The sequence below is a fragment of the Mustelus asterias genome, chromosome 10 (assembly GCF_964213995.1).
Source record: "Mustelus asterias chromosome 10, sMusAst1.hap1.1, whole genome shotgun sequence".
Lineage (NCBI taxonomy): Eukaryota > Metazoa > Chordata > Chondrichthyes > Carcharhiniformes > Triakidae > Mustelus > Mustelus asterias.
In genome coordinates this window covers 19,860,158-19,880,849 of record NC_135810.1, presented here as the reverse complement: position 1 = coordinate 19,880,849, position 20,692 = coordinate 19,860,158, and positions in this window count along the sequence as shown.

Sequence of the window (20,692 nt, the reverse complement as noted above, 5' to 3'; positions counted from 1 at the left end):
CTGCAAAGAGACATAGATAGGATGCAAAGCTGGGCTGAAAAATGGCAAATGGAGTTTAACCCTGATAAATGTGAGGTGATTCATTTTGGTAGGACAAATTTAAATGTGGATTACAGGGTCAAAGGTAGGGTTCTGAAGACTGTGGAGGAACAGAGAGATCTTGGCGTCCATATCCACAGATCTCTAAAGGTTGCCAGTCAAGTGGATAGAGCTGTGAAGAAGGCCTATAGTGTGTTAGCTTTTATTAACAGGGGGTTGGAGTTTAAGAGCCGTGGGGTTATGCTGCAACTGTACAGGACCTTGGTGAGACCACATTTGGAATATTGTGTGCAGTTCTGGTCACCTCACTATAAGAAGGATGTGGAAGCGCTGGAAAGAGTGCAGAGGAGATTTACCAGGATGCTGCCTGGTTTGGAGGGTAGGTCATATGAGGAAAGCTTGAGGGAGCTAGGGCTGTTCTCTCTGGAGCGGAGGAGGCTGAGGGGAGACTTAATAGAGGTGTATAAAATGATGAAGGGGATAGATAGAGTGAACGTTCAAAGACTATTTCCTCGGGTGGATGGAGCTATTACAAGGGGGCATAACTATAGGGTTCGTGGTGGGAGATACAGGACGGATATCAGAGGTAGGTTCTTTACGCAGAGAGTGGTTGGGGTGTGGAATGGACTGCCTGCAGTGATAGTGGAGTCAGACACTTTAGAAACATTTAAGCGGTTATTGGATAGGCACATGGAGCACACCAGGATGATAGGGAGTGGGATAGCTTGATCTTGGTTTCAGATAAAGCTCAGCACAACATCGTGGGCCGAAGGGCCTGTTCTGTGCTGTACTGTTCTGTGTTCTGAGCTGAGAGGGAATGGGAGAAAGGGAGTTGTATGAAAGAAAGGAAAGTGAAGAGGAAGAAAACAGGGAGAAGGGAGAGATGGAGGAGGACAGAAGCAATCATCGTCAGCATCCTCTCATCTACACAATATGATGTACACCCAGCAAACAAGTCCACTTCAGATAGGGCGTCTTGCTGATGGCTGAAGAGCTGTTAATCTTTTGAGAGGCAGGTTCAGCCACAACTGCCACATGTGGAACTACCAGGTGCCATTGTGGATTGTTTTCAGTATTGTTATCTGTTATCTGTTGTTATTTGGTTGTTGCTGACTAAGGAATGATTTAGAAACATAGATATGTCTGAACAGTAACTGGTTAATGGGAGTAACATAACTATTAACAGATATACAATACATCAGGTTTTACTCAGTTTAAGACGGGGCGCAATCCTACTGGCGGTTTACGCCCCGCTGCTGCTGTAAGAGAGGACGGAGAATTTGATGCTCAGCCAAATCTCCGTTCACTGCAGCAGGACCAGATAATCCCAATGGCACAAACGGCTGTAAGATTCTGCCCGAGATGTCTCTCCTTCACAACCCTTTGGTCATGTGTCTCATATGGATGGTGCCGTTTCTCCAGTCGCACACATTAACACTTTAGACTCTAAACATCCTAATAATGCACCCCCTCAAGTCTTTGTCCAAATCTATTTTACATTCGCCTTTACACGCTACCCCTTCTCCCCCCAAGTCTTCTGGGGTATGCATCAAGCAAGATCGTTGTTGATCATCATCCCTTTGAACGATGACACCTTCTTTGCTTCGGTCCTTCATCCAAACCTTGTCGTTTCTGCTCAGTCTCTGACTTATTGATGAATCCAGATACAATTCTCAATTAAAAATCCCTTCCTTCATCATGCCCAATTCTGTGTCTGATCTGGACTTTCCACGTGTCCAGATCAGTCTGGCAAGGTGAATTTGGAATCCATAGCTGTTTGAAGCTCTGAGGAGGTTTGTCTGTAGTTTTTTTAAACTTCTATTGCAGAAATGGAGTTTTTCCAGGCTGGTCAGCATTCCACTGATGCCCACTACCCCCGGTAACCCTTTTGGTAATTGTTCCTACACTTCTCAAAAATGTTGAAATTGAACACTGGAATTTGCTATTCAGCAAATTATTTATTCACTGCTTCCCTCCCATTGGAAAATTGGCTTTCAGCAGCCAAAGTTTCTTTTCATTTGCTGCCTTCCAGTAATATACTAAGAAGTCTCACAACACCAGGTTAAAGTCCAGGTGAAGGATTCACTCACCTGATGAAGGAGCAGCGCTCGGAAATCTCGTGATTCCAAATAAACCTGTTGGACTTTAACCTGGTGTTGTGAGACTTCTTACTGTGTCCACCCCAGTCCAATGCCGGCATCTCCACATTATTGCGGTAATATGCAGTGGTCCTGACCTCAGACACAGGCTGCAGAGTGTCTTGAAACCCATACTCACTAAAATGGAATCTTTCCCAGTGTCGCCTGCTTACTGCACTATTGGCTTTTGAGATTTCTTCAAAGTTTGCTCCCCCTTCCACGATTGCTGCTTCATTCTTTGACTTGCTGCTGGCTCAGGACTTTCCATGGACCACCATGTACTATGATGCAGGGCTCAGTAAAATGAACATTTAAATCATTCTCTGCCTCTTGACCTTCATTTCTTCTATGGAGTACTTTTGGTGATTATCTCTCTCATTTTCAGTTTTGATGCCTTTATCTCAGGTCACACACGCAAGACCTCTTTGGTCTTATCAGGATGATCTCAGCATCTTCTGAGGAGCCATTTTTAAAAGCAGGCAAGTCCTCATTCCCAAATCTTTGTGACCTGATTCTATTCAAAATCTCCACTCGCACATGGACACTCAGAAGAGAAGACTTGGAGGAGAGACAATCTATTGGCTGGGTACGAGCAAGAACATTGAAGTCATCCACAAGAAGTCTGCAGCAAGTCAAGAGTGTATGCAATACGGAGAACCATTGATTCCACATGAAGTTCCCACACATCGCTGGTCCAAAATCTATTCCAGCCTCTTTCACGTCCATGGCATTGACTTCATCGTCATTGTCAACTACTTTACCAAGTACCCCATTATTCAACAATCGCACAATACATCAAGCAAAACTATCGTGCACACTCAAAGTGCTATTTTCAGTTTAGTGGTGTGCCTGGAGGGATAATCACAGATAACGGTCCACAATTTATTGATGAGCCATTTCAGGATATGTGTGAGAAGTGGTATATCGATCACAAGACATCTTCTTATTACGCAAGATCTAACGGCTTTACTCAATGCATGATTTGCAGGATGAAACCCTTAATTCTTAAATACAGACATACCAAACAAGATCTACACATTGAAATATTACATCCGAGAGTAACGCCATTAAGTGCAATATTTCTGGCATGTTTGGCAAACCAATGCACACCAATTTATCGACTCTTATCCATTCTACACTGTCAGAAAAGAGAGAAACTTTTAAAATTTCAAGAGAAAACTCCCACATGCACAATAAAAATGTGGTACAGAAATTCCAAGCTCACAGTTGGGACAACAAATTTGCATCCAAGATACCACCAAAGGCATATGGCACATGGCCGAGATAACAAGGATTTATCTGGAACCAAGGTTTGATTAAGTTATTACACAGAAAGGTGCAACACTCAGACATAACTGAGGACAAGTCAATCACCGTGCAATCTTATTGCAATGAGGACAAGATCCTGAATGAAATAAAGAACAGCATTCAAGAATGACAATCCACTGATTACTGTGAATAATTAAAGAGATATCCAAACAAGATCACCATCACAAAATCTGGATGTCACGACAGATTACTTCTGTTTTAGAGAATCATACAATCCATCAGGCTTATACACTTCTAAGTTTAAGTTTATTTATGAGTGTCAGGCTTACATTGACACTGCAATGAAGTTACCGTGAAAATCCCCCAGTCGCCACACTCTGGCCCCTTTTCGGGTACACTGAGGGAGAATTTAGCATGGCTCATGCACCTAACCAGCAAGTCTTTCGGACTGTAGGAAGGAACTGGAGCACCCAGAGGAAACCCATACAGACACCAGGAGAGCGTGCGGACTCTTCACAGACAGTGACCCAAGCCGGGAATCAAACCCAGGTCCCTGACGCTGTGAGGTTGCAGTGCTAACCATTGTGCCAAGGTGTCATCATTCTATAATGTTAACTAAACATGAATATCTATTATAAATTGGTATACTTCTTTAAAATGGGAGAATGTATCTCTAAGAAGAAAATGGGATGTTGTAATTTGCCTGAAAGGGATAGCAGCATGCCATTACTAAATGAGAAATGTGTCATGTGATCGAGTGTCAGTTTAACTTCAGCTTCTGAGCAGAACACAGCACACACAGCCCTGCTGCCAATGTCTTCAAATTTTCAATCCATGCATATATGTCATGTGCTTGGTCTTAATAAATGACTACACTATGCATTCACACCATCCCTTATGAGTGACTGGTGCCTTTATATCATTATAAAAACATGACAGTCTTGGTTACGTCAACAGAACTGTGAAGAAGACTCAAGTGATTTCAGGAGGACACAGACAGGTTAATAGACTGGCAGATGGATGCCAGATTAAATTGAAGTGAGGAATTATCCGGCAACATATTTGGGGAAGATTAATAAGGAGAGTAAATAAACAACAAACAGTAGATCTTAAAAGGATGACATGATAGCTACAACATGATATAATATAATTTACATGACAGACAATGGGGATATTAACATTGAAAATCCATCTAACTGTTGACAAAGGGCTTTTGAATAGAAGGATGGCAGAACGGGCCAATTGTTAATTGCACAAAATCATTTTTTTGTTGCCTAATATTTACCAGTGCCATTAAAGTAAATTGTCCAAGAGAAGAAACTACATTAGTAATTTGTTCTGAATTCTAGATCTGTAATTATTCCTGATAGATGTACATTTTGCTTGAGTAGGGTACATTTTTCTTTTGACAGAAATCATAGGTAATATAATTTGTAATATATGAACAAAATTCTTAACTACCTTAAATGACAGATTGCATGGTCTGAAGAATTGTTCTTTTTTGTGTTAATGTTATTGTTTTCTCTGTAATTACTATAAGAATTCCAAAGGGGATAGTGCTAAGCTAATTAGAATTATATTAATCAATTATACTAATTGCATATGCAAATTGGTTTAATTTGAAAATTAGTTTCTTCATGACTCATAAGTCCCATCTTTATGAATATTCGAGGAGATATGTACTCTGCCAGATGAATGTTTAACATTCACCAACCTTGTGTTTGGTAAAATACATTAACATGGAAGATGTGTTGATGTTTATTTTCATAGGAGGGATAGTCTATCTGTACAGTGACTGCACTTAGAGTCACAGTCATAGAGGTTTACAGCATGGAAACAGGTCCTTCGGCCCAACTTGTCCATGCCGCCCCTTTTTTTAACCCCTAAGCTAGTCCCATTTGCCCGCGTTAAGCCCATATCCCTCCATACCCATCTTACCCATGTAACAGTCTAAATGCTTTTTAAAAGACAAAATTGTACCCGCCTCTACTACTACCTCGGGCAGCTTGTTCCAGACACTCACCACCCTCTGCGTGAAAGAATTGCCCCTCTGGACCCTTTTGTATCTCTTCCCTCTCACCTTAAACCTATGTCTTCTAGTTTTAGACTCCCCTACCTTTGGGAAAAGATATTGATTATCTTGCTTACCATATTAAGACCTCAACCCCCCCTCCCACAACACCTTCCTTGCAATCACAGAAGGTGCAACATCTGCTCTTGGCCAGGGTGAAACCATGATAAAGCAGGTGATGAGGTGAGTCCATTGCTCTTTAGGTGTGCTGACACCTGCAACAGTGGTTTGACCTTGCCAGGATGGGGTAAAGGATCAGGATAGCCAATGAGGTTAAACCAAGGCTTCGCCTGATACAATTTTTGAAAGCCACCTCAGCCTTTTGGCTAAGACGAAGCTTCAGATCAAGCCCAGGATGGATGCAATGCTTCACCTTGTCAGCTTGGATCTTGTTTGATCGAGTCCAAGATGTGGGGGAATACCTTATCTGGTCAGCTTGAATCTTATTTGATTGAGCCCAAGATGGGGGGCAAACTTTATCTGGTCAGCTTGAATCTTGTTTGTCTCTCTCTTCTGGGGACTATGAATTGGATTCAATTGGAATTTGAATTTGTTTATTGGAGGAAGCACGGAGTGCATTTGGGTTTGCCCAGTCCACTCTGAGCATTGGCTTTGTAACTTGAAGCATGGAGTAATTTTTTTTAAAGGTGCATCACCTGCTCCTTTACCTCTTTCCTCCTCACCATTCAAGGCCCCAAACACTCTTTTCGGGTTAAACAGTGTTTCACTTGCACTTCCTTCAATTTATCTACACTGGGGTGACTGACCACAAACTGGTTGACCACTTTGCGGAACACTTTTGCTCAGTCCACAATCATGACCCCAACCTTTCTGCTGGTTGCCATTTTGACTCAGCATCTTGCTCTCATGCCCAGATGTCCCTCCTTGGCCTGCTGCAATGCTCCAGTGAATCCCGGCGCAAGCTGGAGGAGCAGCATTTCCAATCATTCGATTGGACACATTGCAGCCCTCGGGATTCAACGGTTGAGTTTGGCAACTTTAGATTTTGACATTTTTCCTCCATATTAAATATTAAATCCTGCTCCTATCTTCTCTGTTTCTATTGGGGAGAAAGCAGGATTAGGCTATTGATTTGGATGATCAGCCATGATCGTGATAAATGGTGGAGCAGGCTCGAAGGGCCAATTGGCTTCCTCCTGCTCTTATCTTCTATGTTTCTATGTACATTATCTTTCAATGTGTACACGCATTGCTTCAATGCAAACCCCTCCGCCCCCACATGCATCAGGCCATCTGTCTTTTGTCCTTAAAGTTGCTACTTTTTGTTGCAACACTCTCCCTCCCTTCAGTTCTGTCGAAGAGCCAAGGGACTTGAAATGTTAACACTGCTTTCTCTCCTTCCAGATGTTGCCATACCTGTTGAGCTTTTCCAATGCCCTCTGTTCTTGTATGCAAACACAATACTGGAGTAAATGCCTAGAATTGGAGTGAGCTAGATCAAAGCTGTGTAATGCCGCGCAGAGGGTTATTTTGCCAGATGTGGATTGGAAGCAGCACAATTCACTGAGAAAATGTGCACACACTGGTGGGCGTATTGGTGCAAACCTGACATGCCTCGGGTATGCAAACATTTCTTCAGAAATACATGGTGCAATGCTGCTTTTATGCTGTAATTAAATTAAACACTGTGGTGAATTTTAGACTACAACGTCCAAAGTCTATAATGTGTCATTGCCTATGCTCACTTATCTATTCACTGTTAAATAAATAGATTTGGTCGTTTATAACTTAAACCATAGTCCGGTGAAAATTTCATTTTATTGCCATCTTAAATAGAGGAAAATTTCAAGAGGACGTGTGATATATACTTTAGCCAAAATATAGAGCATTGTTCAATTCCTTGGCTGAATATTGAACAGGAAAATGTATATTTTGCACTTTAGATAATGAGCGCCTTTTAATGGAAAGGTATGAACTTAGACGTTGATTCTGAGAAAAGGATCTAAAATATAAAACATCAAAATTTAGCACTAACCTCTATCAGTGCATCATAAAAGATGATTGCTTCTTTGGGAGCTTCTGTAATCCTTTCACTTTATCTAACTGTAGTACCTTTATTTGAAAGGAGAGGAAGTATCATAGATTCCCTGCAGTGTAGAAGAAGCAATTCGGCCCATTGATTCCGCACCGACTCTCTGACAGAGTATCTAACATAGGCCCTCTCCCTGCCCTATCCCAATCCATCTAACATACACATCTCAGGACAGTAAAGGGCAATTTAGCATGGCCAATCCACCTAACTTGCACATCTTTGGAGTGTGGGAGGAAACCAGAGTGCTTGGAGATAAGCACGGGAAGAACATGCAAACTCCACCAAGACAGTCACCCGAGGCCGGAATTGAACCCGCATGCCTAAGGCTGTGGGGCATCAGTGCTAACCACTGTTCCACCATGTTATCCAGTGGATGAATTTCCTCTGGAAGGTTAGGATTACCTTGGGGCTTTTTTGCACGAACCATATCAAGAAACTCATGCACAACCAAAATGACTGGTGAGCTTACTGATGGATGACTAATTTAACAAGAGCGAGCAGTTAGGGTGAAACTATTTAAACATCTGGATCTCATTTCCATTCTGCCAACCAAGTGGGCTTGCTGGTTCTGAGAGCCACGCTGAACCTCTGCAGTGTCTTGACCTTCAGAAGCAGTTGTTGCTTGCTATTTCATAGCTGTACACTATTCTTCCTCTTCAATCTTGCCAACTATAATCTTTGAGGGAGCAAGTTGTCACTATGATGTTCCTTGGCTGAGATAGTGATGTGATGTCCAGTAGTTGCTGCTGTCTGTGAACACATTGGCAGTGTCCACATCTTGGTTGACTATTCCTCAACAGTTTTCTTAACTAGCAACCACAAAGCATTTAATTCATCGCTTGTTAATGGAAAAATGGGGATGGAGTGGGCGTGGTTGGAATCAGTTGAAGGCCCAGATAGGTTAGAGAGATGGGGGCATTGCCAATCTTAATGGAAGGGATTTATTCATACATTGTTGTCCCCAAAAGAGAGACAAACAAGAGCCAAGCTGACAAGATAAAGCATTAGTACCAATGAGCATAAGCAACGACACCTATAGACTTTGGCCACCTTCCTGGGAGCCGACCAGACAGACAACCTGGTCAGCAAGCAGGAGGGAATACCACCAGGAGAGCACCACAGCCTGGAACTAATGTGGACGATGCCTGACAAGTAGGCAAGAGCTCCCAGGCAAAAATAAAGAGGGCTGGGTAGAGGCTAGTGAGTGGGATGGCTGGGTAGAAACTGGTGATCGGGACAATAGGGAGCTGACTGGAAACCTGGAGGGCTGAGGTTGGGCTGGAGATTGGAAGCTGGGTGGTTTGGGACAATAGGGGAGAGGCAGCTGGAGACTGAGAGGGAATGGGGAGCATAGTTGGCATGGGGGGAAAAGAGTCTGGTGATTGGGGATAGGGTGGGGAGGGGGTGCTAGAAATCAGATCCGGAGAAAGTTGAATGTTTCCTTGAATGACCCGGAAAGGGAAAATTTTAACTTTTCCTGGTCTATAAAGAGCATTTATTGGAGGGTGATATCGGGGATCATGTCTTTTATATTTTAATTTTTATGTCCATTCATATTTTAGTTAATTTCAGTATAATACATGCAGGTAATACATACATAGTGCAAGCCCAGAGAGCCAGGCCTCACCAGTGCGAAGTGTTATGGTGGAATTAAAGTGATGGACACAAAATGGTTAACTGGCACACAAAATGGCTACCTGGGAAGGGACATTAAAAGGCACTGGCTTTTGCCACAGACAGTTACACGAAAAGTTAAAACCTGCAGTATCTGAATTGCTGCAGGAAGCTGGTCAGAGCTTGAGGCACTTTAGATAAGAGCAGACCCAGAACAATGAGTCTGATAATAAGGTCAGCCACAGATGGGAACATAAATACATAAATGTAACAAGATCAGCCACTGAATGTATATATTGAAACCAGTCATTGATAGAGAACACAACTGCATCAATGTATCCATTCTATGAACAATGATATGTTAACTGTCCATGTCTGTACCTGTCTGTTTGTAACGATGTGTTAACTATCGATGTCCATATCTGTCTACTCAACTTGTAACGATGTGTTAACGGCTAATGTCCGTACTGCCTATTGTCTAAAAGGTATAAAAATGATCAACTACTATTGTGTAGTTGAGAAGGTAGCTGCCAAGTACTGCGGAGTAGCAATGCTTTCTCCCAAAGCTTAGTCCAAAATAAAACAGTATCATTGAAACCTCCAAGTCTGACTCCGAAGTGGTAAATTTCCCACAACAGAAGGAAAGGGTTAACACAGACAATGAGAGGCCTGCTCTGCCGACAGATAATGATTGACGCATGCTATCAATTTCTGATGGAGATCATTCTGAATTATCACGACAATGGGAGAACCAGCATTAAGGCAGCCAGGCTCCATATAGTCTAGGGAGGGCATACTGTTCTGTAAAACTTGATCACCTAGCAGAGGGGGATAACGATTAACACATCAGTGAAAATCGGCTGGGCAAATACAATGCTTTGACATTATAATTGGGTAAACGGAACTGCCCAAGAAACTGGTTAACAAAGTTGTACTGAACAATGCAGTCTGCATAACGAGATTAAAAGAACCATTTTGTATCCAACCCGAGGAATTAATATGTTAATGAAAACGTTTGTGACTCTAAACAGTATATTAACTTGTACCAATCTCTCAGGGGCAGAGAGGACTCGCAGGCACACTGAGATTTCAGGCCTGAGTTCAGCTCTCCCTCATGCGTGTGGAATAAAAGGTTTTCTTGAAGTTCGACACCGTCTCCAAGGCTCTATTTGTTTTACTTCCCTCCTACAATTGGCGCTGTGAGCAGGGTACCGTACCGGACGACTGGCGACTATGTGACTCCAAGTCGGGTGAGTATATTTATTTTACCACCCATAGTTAGGGGAGCGATTCCACACTAGTTTTTGGCTGGTTGTAAGTTGCGGTACTAAAAGAACTATGTGGAGGAAGAGTCTGACCGTGTGAGCTTGAAAGAAATTGAAGGGTAATACCGCGTGCCGGGGCATAGAATTGATGAGAAAACCCAAGTAAGAAGTTTTAGCAAAGTTTGGGGAAAAACGCCTGGGAAAAATGCGGAGAAATGATTAGAGGGTCTCGCTTACTGCGCGGAGGAGTAGCCGCGATGGAGGATTCCTTGAGAGGTTAGAGTCGTGGAAGAAAAAAGCCCGCGAGAGGAGAGAGAGTGCAAAAGTGGCCGAGATGGCCGGGTGTAATAAAACAGGCGCCGATATAGGGGATTTACGAGAGATCTATCGGACAAACAATAGTTGATCATAATATAAAATTGATTAAGAAAAGGAGGGGAAAAAGATTTAATTCAGATGCATCCGTGGCCAAGCAGAAGGCCTGGTGGAGGGGGCAAACTAATAACAAGTATGGGAAAGGGGTAGTAGTCACGATAGCTATTTAAAAAAATCAAAGGGTAAAAGAACAACATGAGGCGAGAGTTGGAGTTGTAAGACCCACGCAGGAGCAGGAGAGGAAAAGACAGCAGATGATTTGTAGGGACAGTAATCACCAACAAAACCATGACGGGAATCAAACTGGACTAAAGTGAACCCCATTTGCTTGGAGGGAGCACTGCATTCTGAATATTTGCTGGTAGCTGCAAAAGACTCCCATTGATTTTTAGAAATTCCCATTCAGAAGCACCAGCAGGATTTTGTGCCGTACTTTTCAGTTGAAACACAAGATGGCCTGATATATTTCAATTATTGCATAAGGCTTAATGTACAGTTTAAAAATGCTGGAAGGTGAGGAGATGAATTTGCCAAATTCAGCTTCATTATTTTGAACCACACTTTCTTTATATAAAACAGCACCTGCAAAAGCATTGTTTTAGAATAGCCCAGCTTTGCCTTTTTTATAGCTTGTGGAGCTTAAACTTGTCTGACTGCATAGACCTAAAAGGAGAGGGGCTCCTGCAGGCCTTGGAAAGGGTATAATTAACACCACCCCAGCACAAGCAAAGGGGAGAGCCTGTGATACCCTCCTGAGAGATTTGATTGATAGTATCCGGGCTGACATTGAGAACTTGAGATTTGGGACTATCCCGCAGCACCTATTCACCTCCCTATATGAAGTAAACCTCCTTAACATACACAGGGACAGGCGTGAACTGGTGATCACAAGACCAGGCTGTGGGCCAGTAGAGAGAGGGATAACATTTATTATGGCAGTCCCACAGGAGAACCCATTCAAAGGAACCTTTAGGGACAGCTATCGGTTTGAGTCACTGGGAACAGTGCAGGAGGGCTGGGTTTACCGGACTGGATCCAGGGGATATATAGCTTACCAAAGTGACCTGGCATAATTGAGCACTGCGGAGTGCTGTTCGGAGTCAGCAGATTACATAGTGTGTGCCTGTCGGACACTTGAACCCTTGTCAAATAACAGCAAGGTAATAGTCAATGTTCTGCCATTAAAAGAAGCTTTCAAAGCCATACAGGTCGGCCCAATGCAGTGGTGTTTCATCACACCAGAGACAGAGATAATCACGGGGGGCCTCCTGTGTGGCAGCAGTTACAGCTTCTGTCTGCAAGTAACAGACTTTTTAACAGAGGAGGAATTTCACCTCCCTGGACAAACGTCAGGCTACCAATTGGGGGCCTGGTGGCATGATTCACTGTACATTGACAAAACACTGGGCAGAATAGTCCAACAGGCCATGCACCAAGCAACAGAGCTCACTCAGGAGTATGTCAGGCAATCAACAGGTCAGACAAGCAAGGAAAGGATCCAGGTAGACTTGGCTATCCAGACCGCCACCCAGGTGGGAGTCTCCGGAACACAACATTGGTGGGATATATTTCTTCAGGGGTCAGCAGGCAACCTATTGACAGATGGTTGGGAGATAATTAGAATAGGGATGGCTGTCGGTACGGACATTATGCTGGTGTGGACCACGATTGTGTGCTGTCTACAACAGAAAATGAATAAAACTCAGACTGTCCTTCAACATACCCCACTAGCAGCCCTTAGCATTCAGGGAGGGGAGAAGTTAGTGGCTGTTACTCATAGCAGGGTGGTTTAGGACATTTTTCTTGATCTGGAGGGCTGGCCACCCGAAGGATCCGGTACCATGTCCTCATCAATGACCAAAGCAGGAGAGCTTCCATGAGGACAGGCAACGATATCCACAAGCTATAGTTTAGAATACAGAAAAGGTTCACGGATACCAATAGATGTCTGTTAGTGGCTTTCTTGGGTATGACCAAGAACAAATGGGGGGATTGTTGTAAGGCAATATCAGGGGTCGAGTCTTTTATATTTTAACTTATATGTACTGAACAATGCAGTCTGCATAATGAGATTAAAAGAACCATTTTGCATCCAACTGGAGGAATTAATATGCTAGTGTAAACATTTGTGACTCAAAACAGTATGTTAACCTGTACCAAATCTACCAGGGCAGAGAGGACTCACAGACAACCTGTGATTTCAGGCCCGAGTTCAGCTCTCCCTCATGCACGTGGAACAAAAGCTTTTCTTGAAGTTCGACACGGTCTCCAAGGCTTGACTCGTTTTATTTCCCTCCTACAGCATTGAATAAGCCACCCTAAAGTGGTATTGAAGAAGAGCAGAGGAGTTACCGTGGGGAGGTCTCACCTGGATCAGTTGTTGGGAATCCCGGAAAGATGTGGCAATATTGTACAGCTGTACAGTTCCAGAGCATTTTTCATGCAACAAAATGAGAAAAGGAAAAAGAGAGTGGCATTTATATCACACCATTTCAAAACCACAGTATATCCCCAAATACCTCACAGTTAATGAAGTACATTTTAAAAAGTGTAATTACTAATATAATGTAGGAAATACCGTAACAAATTTACTCGCTGCCAATTCCCACAAACAGCAATGTGACAGATAATGTGCCTGATTTTACCATTTTGATTCTCAGTGCTGAATCTGGGAGTGTTTCAGATCCGACTTTTAGACCCGTTCTCAGACGCCCCCATACGCACTCTGCCTGAAAAAAATGCAGCGATTCCGAATCGCGCTGCACAAGCCTGTGAGTGGGCTTATCGTGTCCGAAACATTGCTGCTGCGATCGGAGACTTCAACTGCGCATGCACATTTTTAAAAATTGAAAAATGCTCCCCTGCGACATCCCTCCCGGGCCCGATAATGCCTCCCCCCTGGCCCCCACAGATATTGCCCCATCCCCACAATATAACTGTCCCCCTTATCCCCGCCCCCCCCCCCCCCACTGCCCAGACTGATAGTGAACCCCTGCCCTCCCCCTTCCTCCCCACCGATCGCACGCAGAGTGGCAGTGGCCCCCTTCCCCCCCATCAGAGATCCATCTGACCTGCCACCCTCCCCTCCCTGCCAGTGAGCGATTTACCCCTCTAATCGTCCTAACCTACACATCTTGGGGCATTAAGGGGCAATTAAGCATGGGCAATCAACCTAGTGTGCACATGTTTGGACTATAGGATTAAACTGGATCACCCAGATGAAACCCAGGCAGATACACGTGCAAACTCCACACAGTAACCCAGTGCCAGAATCGAACCCGGGCTCCTGGCGCTGTGAGGCAGTCATATTACCCACTGTGCCCCCGTGGTATTTGAACCCATAACCCTCTAACTCAGAGGCAAACTGAGCCAGGCTAATACAAATTAGGGGAACACATTCCTCATCTCAGGACGCTTAGAATGTTACTTTGTCACAAGCGCACTCATGGATTTCTTAATAAAAGCAAATTACTGCGGATGCTGGAATCTGAAACCAAAAGAGAAAATGCTGGAAAATCTCAACAGGTCTGGCAGCATCTGTAAGGAGAGAAAAGAGCTGACTTTTTGAGTCCAGATGACCCTTAGCCTTTTAGAACAAAGAACAAAGAACAATACAGCACAGGAACAGGCCCTTCGGCCCTCCAAGCCTGCGCCGCTCATGTGCCCAACTAGATCATTCGTTTGCATCCCTCTCTTCCCAGTCTGTTCATGTGGCTATCTGGATAAGTCTTAAACGATCCCAGCGTGTCCGCTTCAATCACCTTGCTTGGGAGTACATTCCAGGCCCCCACCACCCTCTGTGTAAAATACGTCCCCCTGACATCTGTGTTGAACCTTGCCCCCCTCACCTTGAACCTGTGACCCCTTGTGCTTGTCACCTCCGACCTGGGAAAAAGCTTCCCACTGTTCACCCTACCTATGCCTTTCATAATTTTATACACCTCTATTAGGTCACCCCTCATCCTCTGTCTTTCCAGGGAGAACATCCCCAGTTTACCCAATCTCTCCTCATAGTTGAGACCCTCCATACCAGGCAACATCCTGGTAAACCTTTTCTCTACTCTTTCCAAAGCCTCCAGGTCCTTCTGGTAGTGTGGCGACCAGAACTGGACACAGTATTCCAAATGTGGCCTAACCAACATTCTATACAGTCGCAACATCATATGCCAACTTTTATATTCTATGCCCCGTCCAATAAAGGTGCCTTCTTCACCACCCTCTCCACCTGTGCTACCACCTTTAAGGATCTGTGGACTTGTACACCCAGGTCCCTCTGTGTGTCTATACTCCTGATGGTTCTGCCATTTATTGTATACCTCCCCCTTACATTAGATCTACCAAAATGCATCACTTTGCATTTATCTGGATTAAATTCCATCTGCCATTTCTCCGCCCAATGTTCCAGCCTATCTATATCCTGCTGTATTCTCTGACAATGTTCATCACGATCCGCAACTCCAGCAATCTTTGTGTCGTCCGCAAACTTACTGATCACATCAGCTACATCTTCCTCCAAATCATTTATATATATCACAAACAGCAGAGGTCCCAGTACAGAGCCCTGCGGAACACCACTAGTCACAGACCTCCAACCGGAAAAAGACCCCTCCACTGTTACCCTCTGTCTTCTATGTCTAAACACAGTAAGAAGTTTCACAACACCAGCTTAAAGTCCAACAGGTTTATTTGGTAGCAAAAGCCACACAAGCTTTCGAAGCCGCAAGCCCCTTCTTCAGGTGAGTCTCCACATCACTTCTATGGCTAAGCCAGTTCTCCACCCATCTAGCTAGCTCACCTTTTATCCCGTGAGATTCAACCTTTTGCACCAGCCTGCCATGAGGGACCTTGTGAAACGCTTTACTAAAATCCATATAGACAACATCCACGGCCCTTCCCTCGTCAATCGTTTTTGTCACCTCCTCAAAAAACTCAACCAAATTTGTGAGGCATGACCTCCCTCATGCAAAACCATGCTGTCTATCGCTAATGAGATTATTCAGTTCTAAATGTGCATATATCCTATCTCTAAGAATCTTCTCCAACATCCTACCATGGATGTCAAGCTCACTGGCCTATAATTACCCGGGTTATCCTTGCTACCCTTCTTAAATAACGGGACCACATTTGCTAACCTCCAATCCCCTGGGACCTCACCTGTGTCCAGCGAAGAGACAAAGATTTCTGTTAGAGGCCCAGCAATTTCATCTCTTGCCTCCCTAAGGAGCCTAGGATAGATGCCATCCGGCCCTGGGGATTTGTCTGTCTTAATGTTTCCTAATAAACCTAACACTTCCTCCCTTGTAATTGAGATTTTTTCTAACGGGTCAACACATCTCTCTGAGACACTACCAATCAACGTGTCCCTCTCCTTTGTGAATGCTGATGCAAAGTATTCATTTAGGATCTCACCTACTTCCTTTGGTTCAAAGCATAATTCCCCTCCTTTGTCCCTGAGAGGTCCGATTCTTTCCCTAACAACCCTCTTGTTCCTAACGTATGTATAAAATGCCTTAGGATTCTCCTTAATCCTGTCTGCCAAGGACATTTTGTGATCCCTATTTGCCCTTCCAACTCCCTGTTTGAGTTCTTTTCTACTTTCTCTGTATTCCTCCAGTGCTCCATCTGTTTTTAGCTGCCTGGACCTCATGTATGCCTCCTTTTTCTTTTTGATTAGACCCACAATTTCACTGGTTATCCACGGCTCTCAAATCCTACCTTTCCTATCCTTCCTCTTTACAGGCACATGCCTGTCCTGCAGTCCTATCAACTGCTCCATAAAAGACTCCCACATGCCAGATGTGGATTTACCCTTGAACAGCCTCTCCCAATCAACAGCCACCAAATCCTGCCTAATCCGGCTGTAGTTAGCCTTCCCCCAATTCAGCACCTTACCCATAGGACAACACTCATCTTTTTCCATTACTATCCTAAAGTTTACAGAATTGTGGTCACTATTTGCCACATGTTCCCCCACTGAAACTTTGATGACCTGACCGGGCTCATTCCCCAGTACTTGGTCCAGTATAGCCCCCTCTCTAGTTGGACTGTCAACATATTGTTCCAAAGAACCTCCCTGTACGCATTTTATAAATTCTTCCTCGTCCAGGCCCCCAGCCCTATGCAATTTCCAGTCTATGTGAGGGAAATTAAAGTCTCCCGCTACAACAACAATATTTTTTACTGCACCTGTCCAGAATGTCCTTACATATCCGTTCCTTAACTTCCCGTGGGCTGTTGAGAGGCCTGTAATATACCCCAGCATAGTGACTGCACCCTTCCTATTTCTGAGCTCCACCCACAGTGTCTCGTTACCTGACCCTTCCAAATTGTCCACCCTCTGTACCGCTGTAATACGCTCCCTAACCAGTATTGCTACTCCCCCACCTCTCCTAGCCCCCCCTCTGTCTCGCCTAAAACACTTATACCCCGGAATATTCAGCTGCCAGTCCTGTCCTTCTTTTAACCAAGTCTCCGTCACTGCAACCACAACCAAGTTCCGCGCAAGCATTAAGGCTGTAAGCTCGTCTGTCTTACCCGTGACGCTCCTTGCATTGAATCAGATGCACTCCAGACCTCCAGACCCACTGAGGTCATCCTCCCCCAGAATGCTCTTCCTCTTAGATAGCCTTGTCTTGGCCCCAACCTCGTCCCCAGCCTCTATGCTTATTGACCTATTGTTCTGATCCCCACCCCCCTGCCACATTAGTTTAAACCCACCCGAACCGCACTAGCAAAACTCCCAGCGAGGATATTCGTACCACTCCAGTTTAGGTGTAACTCATCCTTTTTGTACAGGTTCCATCCTCTCTCGAAGACTTCCCAGTGATCCATGAATTTGAAACCCTCCCTCCTGCACCAGTCCTTTAGCCATGCGTTCAGCTGTACAATCTCCCTGTTCCTAGTCTCGCGAGCCACGTGACACTGGGAGTAGTCCAGAGATCGCTACCCCAGAGGCCCTGCTTTTCAGCCTGCTACCCAACTCCCTGAATTGTTCTCTCAGGACTCCCTGTTCTTTCTACCTCCGTCATTTGCACCAATGTGGACAATGACGTCTGTCTGGTTACCCACCCCTTTTAGGATGCCTCCTACCCGCTCAGAGACATCCAGGACCCCGGCACTAGGGAGGCAGACTACCATCCTGGAATCTCGTTCGCGCCCACAGAACTGCCTGTCTGTGCCTCTAACTGTTGCATCCCCCACTACTATTGCTCTCCTCATCCCCCTCTTTCCCTTCTGAGCCACAGAGCCCGATTCCGTGCCAGTGACCTGGTCACCGTGGTTTACCCCTGGAGGGTCATCCCCCCCCACCCCACACAGTATCCAAAATGGTATACTTATTCTGGAGGGGGACAACCACAGGGGATCCCATCACTGACTGCTCTCTCCCCTCCTCTCTCCTGTCTGTCACCCATCCCTTACTCTTAAGGGGGACAACCACCGGGGTACTCTCTGGTACGTGACCTTTACCCTTCCTAACCGTGATCCACGTGTCTTCCTCCCGTGGCCCTGGTGTGATAACCTGCCTGTAACTCCTCTCTATTAACCTCTCATTTTCCCTGACGAGACTCAGGTCATCGAGGCGCAGCTCCAGTTCATTAACGCGGTCTCTCAGGAGCTGCAGTTCGACGCACCTGGCGCAGATATGGACTTCCGGGAGGCTAGGCGACTCCATGAACTCCCACATCCGACACCGACAGCAACAAACTGGCCTCCCACTCATAGTTACCCCTTTCCTTAAATTACTGGAAGAATGAAGAATAGAACCTACCCTGCCTCTGCCTGTTTACACCGAAGCCCGTTGAGCCAAAGCCCTTCAGCTCTCACTCTGCTCCCTGCTCACTCCGCTGCCCGCTAACGAAGCTGCCCGCTGGATAGTGCCTTTTAAACTTTACGCGCTAAAAAAAACCCTTCCCAGCTCACCCCGCGGCCCACTTCCGCTTAACTTTTAAAGTAACTTTTTAACAACAAAAGAAACCCCGCGAAAAACTAAAAATTAGCCAGTCGCTTACCTTCACTCTCCCGCCACAAATCGATCCTCCTCTCAGCTTTGACAAAGGGTCTCCTGGACTCGAAACATCAGCTCTTTTCTCTCCTTACAGATGCTGCCAGACCTGCTGAGATTTTCCAGTGTTTTCTCTTTTGGTTTCATGTATTTCTTAATTCCAACTTTAAAAACACTTGCTCCAACCTTGGGTGAAAATGATTTTCAATACTTTTAAGGTGTCGTCAGTGTTGTCATGTAGGAAATGCAGCAACTAATTTTCACTCCACAAGCATCTTATGTTGGCTGAGGCATAAAGTTTGGTCGGGACACGAGGGAAACCCCTTTGCTTTTCTCTGATTTAATACCTCATTCGGAAGATGAGACTCTTCTGTCACATTTCCTGCATATTCCTGTTGAAAAGAAGTAAATCTTGTTTTCCTTAACCAACTGTAATTACATTCCTTTAGCATCATTGGTCAAGTAATGTCTTGGCCTCCCTGGTGGTGTTTCAGTTGGTTAAGAAATGCCTAATAGCAGTTAACAGCTTATTTTCTGGATTATTACTTCTTCCGTTACAGCGGATTGTCACTGCAAGGGTATTGAATTGCACCTTCTGATACTAATCAAATTCACTACCGCACAGCTTTTTTCCTGCCCCTCAAAAACCCCAAACAATGACTACAAACATGACAACCTCTTTATTAGGTAACCTTCAAGAAAACTCCTACTTCTTTTAGATCCTCCACCAACTACCCCAACCCCAAATCATTCACTTCCTATTTCACCGGCACAATCTTCACATTCCAGCATCACCGTCAACAGTGCAACGATCCAGCTCTAATATCCGCTGCTTCCGCATTGCCACTACAGTAACTGACTTCATTAGTAAGTGTGTAGAAGACTGTGTGCCAAAGAAGCCAATCTGTGTGTCTCCCAACTGGAAACCATCGATAACAGGGATATCCACTGCTTGCTGAAGTCCAGGTCTGAGGTGTTCAAGTCAGGTGACCCTGACCTATACAAGAAATCTGGATACGATCTAAGGAGATCCATCAAAGATGCCAAAAGAAAGTACCGGACCAAGCTGGAGTCCCAGGCTATCCACATGGACTCCCACCGGCTATGGCACGGTCTGCGAGATATAACAGACTACAAGATGAAGGCATGTAGAATCGCCGGCACCAATGCACCCCTTCCCAATGAACTCAATGCATTCTATGCTCGTTTTGAGCAAGAGGTCAGCAAGAACATGCCTTTCACTCCGGAAGCCTCGGCTGAACCAGTATCCGAGGTCACCATTGAAGGTGTCAGACCAACTTTCTCGAAAGTCAACCCAGGAAAGCGATTGGCCCGGATGGGATACCCGGATGAGCATTTAGATCCTGCATGGACCAGCTGGCATGGGTATTCGCAGACATCTTTAACCTTTCTTTACACCAATCTGAGGTTTCTACCTGCTTCAAGAAGATGACCATCATCCCTGTACCAAGGGAAAGCCAGGCAGCATGCCTTATTGACTATGGCCCGGTGGCTTTGACATCCACCATTATGAAGTGCTTCGAAAAGTTAATCATGGCATAAATCAGTTCTGGTCTCCGAGATTGTCTGGATCCACTACAGTTCACCTATTGCCGCAACAGTTCTACAACAGACGCCATCTCCCTGGCCCTACACTCAACCGTGGAACACCTGGACCACAAAGATACTTATGTCAGACTCCTATTTACTTACTACAGCTCAGTCTTCAACACCATTATTCCTACAAAACTCATCTCCAAACTCCATGGCCTTGGGCTTGGCTCCTCCCTCTGCAACTGTATCCTAGACTTCCTTCCCTACAGGCCGCAATCAGTAAAGATAGGCAACAACACCTCCTCCAACAAC